The following is a 4,178-nucleotide window of genomic DNA, read 5'->3' on the forward strand; positions in this document are numbered from 1 at the left end:
ATCAATTCTTTGGCGCTCAGCTTTCTTTATAGTCCAACTCTCACATCCATACACGACAACTGGAAAAACCATAGCTTTGACTAGATGCACCTTTTTTGGCAAAGTAACGTCTCTGCTTTTGAATATGCTCTCTAGGTTTGTTGTAGCTTTTCTTCCAAATAGCAAGCGTCTTTTAGTTTCATGGCTACAGTCACCATCTGGAGTGATTTTGGAGCCCCCCAAAATAAAGTCTGCCACTGTTTCCATTGTTTCCCCATTTATTTGTCATGAAGTGATGGGACCGGATGCCATGATCTTAGTTTTTTGAATGTTGAGTTTTAAGCCAACTTTTTCACTCTCCTCTTTCACTTTCATCAAGAGGCTCTTTAGTTCTTCTTCTCTTTCTGCCATAAGGATGATGTCATCTGCATATCTGAGGTTATTGATATTTCTCCCAGAAATCTTGATTCCAGCTTGTGCTTCATCCAGCCTGGCATTTTGCATGATGTACTCTGCATATAAGTTAAATAAGCAGGGTGACAATATACAGCCTTGACGTACTCCTTTCCCCATTTGGAACTGGTCTGTTGTTCCATGTCCGGTTCTAACTGTTTCTCCTTGACCTGCATACAGATTTCTCTGGAGGCCGATCAGGTGGTGGTCTGGATCCCATCTCTTTCAGAATTTTCCACAGTTTGTTGTGATCCACACAGTCAAAGGCTTTGGCATAGTCAATAAAGCAGAAGTAGATGTTTTTCTGGAACTCTATGCTTTTTTAACGATCCAGTGGATGTTGGCAATGTGGTCTCTGGTTCCCCTGCCTTTTCTAAATCCAGCTTGAACTTCTGGAACTTTATGGTTCACATACTATTGAAGCCTGGCTTGTAAAATTTTGAGCATTACTTTGCTAGCATTTGAGATGAGTGCAGTTGTACAGTAGATTGAATATTCTTTCGCATTGCCTTTGGTATTGCCTGAATAATGGAATATCATTCAGCCATGAAAGAGAGTAAGTGCTGATACATGCTTCAACATGGATGAACCTGGACAACATGATGTGAAGTGAAAGAAGCTATACACAAAAGCTCATATGTTTTATGATTCCATCTATATATTTAAAGCCAAGAATAGGCACATCCATAGAGACAAAAAGAAATTAGCGGTTGCCGAGTTGAAGGAAGGGGCATGTAGAGAATGACTGCCAATGGGGATGGAGTTTCTTTGCGGAGTGATAAAAAATATTCTGGAATTAAACAGTGGTGATGATTGTACAATTTTGTAAATATACTTTAAAAAACATCCACTGAGTTGTACACATTTTCATTTGCCACGCTGCATGACTCATGGGATCCTAGTTCTCCAACCAGGGACTTGAATCCAAGCCCTCAGCAGTTACAGTGCAGGATCCCAACCACAGGACCAACAGGGAATGCCTTGTACACCTTTTTTTTTTCCCCTTTGGCCACACTAGGTCTTTATTGCAATATATGGGCTCTTCATTGCATGTGGGATCTTAATTCCCTGACCAGGGATTGAACCCATGCCCCTTGCATCAGAAGGCAGATTCGTAACCACTGGACCACCAGGGAAGTCCCACCCTATTTTAAATGAATGAATTTTTTGGTATGTGAATTATATCTCAATTTTTTATTTTTTATTAACATCATTATTTGAAATTAAATACGATCTAAATAAACTGAGAGCTATATCGTTTTCATGGATTAGAAGCCTCAATATTATAAACATTTCAATTCTTCTCAAATTAATTGCAAGATTCAACACAATCCCAATTCAAAAATCCCAGAAGTTTTTCCCCTGAAACTAACAAATGGATTCTAAAATGTATATGGCGATGCAAAGGAAAAGCCACTGATACAAAAAGAAAAAATTAAGAACAAAACCACAGAACTTACTGTACCAGACATCAAGACCTATTGTAGGAACAGGAAGTTAAACAGTGTGGCATTGGTACAAGAGCAGACAAACAGACTAAAGGACGATCTTTTCAGGAAACGGTGCTGGGTCAGCTAGACAGAATATTGTGGGGAAAATGCCTCTTGACCCCTCTCATGGCTTCCTGTGGCTGCTATAAAAAATTACCTGAAACTTGTCACTTAAAACCACAGAACTTTGTACCTTCACAGTCCTGGAGGTCAGATGTTCAGAATCAGTATCACTGGGCCAAAATCAAGGTGTTAGCAGAGCCAACATCTTGGGGGCCACCAGAGAGAATCTGTTTTTTGCCTTTTTCCATCTCTGGAGCTGCTGCCAATGATTGGTTTGTGGCTACATCAATCCAGTCTCAAGGCAAGCAACTTCCAATCTATCTCTGTCTGCTCCATCCTCAGAGGGGCTTCCGTGTGTGAAATCGCCCTCTGCTTCCCTCCTACAAGAATGCATGTGCTGCATCCACTGATAGACCTTGAACAGTCTGCAGTTGTTCCTATGGTTTGCACTAGGATGCAAAAGCAACATCCCCGCGCTTTCTGTCTGTCTCTGTGTGGCAGCTCGGATTGAATAGGGGAGTACATCTGAAGAAGAAAAAAAAAAAGAAGAAAAAAAAAAAAAAAAAAGAATGCATGTGGTTGTAGATAATCCAGAATAATCTTTCTTGCTCAAGACCTTTACCTTAATCACTCTGCAGACACTTTGACGTAGAAGGTAACAGTTCCAGGAGTTAAGAGGTGTGTGTCGTTGGGAGACCGTTTTTCAGCCTAACGTAACCCCTACCTCACACCATAAACAGAAGTAAATTCCAGACCTAAATGTGGAAGAGTAAAACAATAAAGACTTAGAAGAAAGCTTTAAGAGAACATCTTCATGACCTTGAAACAGGCAGGCTCTTTTTAAACAATAAACAAAGTAGCTAATAATTTTTTACTGGACTATATCAGAATTAAGAACTCTCCTTTAACAAAAAATAAATTTTGAGGAGTTAAAAGATGACCCAAAAAGTGGAAGAGGACATTTCTAATGAACATTATACAGCAAAAAAACTTCTGCTTGAAATATCCATAAAACTCCTACAAATCAATACAAAAACACCCAACATGAAAAGACATCCTAATAGCAAAATAAATCAACTATACGCCAACAAAAATTTTTAAAAAGAAAAATAGGCAAAAGACTTGAACAGATCAAGGAGGATATCCAATTGGCCAATAAATACATGAAACAGTGTTCAACTTTATTAGTAATCAGGGAAATGCAAATTAATAGCACAGTGCCATAGCACTATACAGCTACCAGAATGGCTAAAATGAAAAAGGCAGAAATATCAAGGGTGAGTGAAGATATGGAGTAGTCAGAACTGGTGGGAACTTCAACTGTTACCATCACTTAGGAAACCTTTCGGCAGCTTTGGCTGAAACAGAAGGCACGTGGGTGCGTGCTTCCGTCACTCAGTCATGTCCAGCTCTTTGCTGTCCCATGAACTGTAGCCCACCAGGCTCCTCTGTTCATGGGGTTTTTTTCCAAGCAAGAATACTGGAGGGGGGTGCACTTCCTCCTCCAGGGGGTTTTCCTGACCCAGGGATAGAACTCGGGTTCAAGTCTCTCAGGTCTCCTGCTTCTGCAGGTGGATTCTTTTACCACTGAGCCACCGGGGAAGTCAGAACAGGACACATGTCGACCTTTGACCTAGAAATTCTGCCTCTAGGTGTCGATCCAACACGTTCACCAGAAAGACACATAATGCTAGAATATTCAGAGCGCACAATATGTGATGGGCAAAACCCGGAAACTATCCAACGTCCATCGACAGGAGAACGGATGAAATAAAGCGTGGTGTGGTCACACAGCGGAACATCGCACAGGGTGAGGACAAGTGATGCGCAGCACAGGCAGCAACATGACGGGTTCCCACAGACGGAGTGTTGAGTGAAAGCAGCTGCCGACAAAAGAGGACATGATGCCATTTACACGGGAATAAAACGTCAAAATCTCAGAGGTCAGAACAGTTAGCTGCAGGGAGTCAGAAGGGGGCACCGAGGAGACTCATGGGGAGCTGGTTGTGTTCATGTGTTGTGTGTGTGCGTGTGTGTGTTCATGGATTTATCTTGGCACTACCTGCCTGTCGTTTTCACCCTGTATACACTTATGATATAGATACAGCTATCTGGTGGTTCAGATGGTGAAGAATCTGCCTGCAATGCGGGAGATCCTGGTTCAACCCCTGGGTCGGGAAGATCCCCTGGAGA

General features: G+C 41.6%; 1 non-coding gene across 1 annotated transcript; it reads left to right on the forward strand.

The window, feature by feature from the left end:
- The first annotated feature begins 2,382 nt into the window (after positions 1 to 2,382).
- On the forward strand, positions 2,383 to 2,512 carry LOC114114235 (small nucleolar RNA SNORA31). The gene has a single exon (XR_003589065.1). It is a non-coding gene; the product is annotated as a small nucleolar RNA SNORA31 (small nucleolar RNA).
- Positions 2,513 to 4,178: the final 1,666 nt, after the last annotated feature.

Source organism: Ovis aries, chromosome 3, assembly GCF_016772045.2.
Source record: "Ovis aries strain OAR_USU_Benz2616 breed Rambouillet chromosome 3, ARS-UI_Ramb_v3.0, whole genome shotgun sequence".
NCBI lineage: Eukaryota > Metazoa > Chordata > Mammalia > Artiodactyla > Bovidae > Ovis > Ovis aries.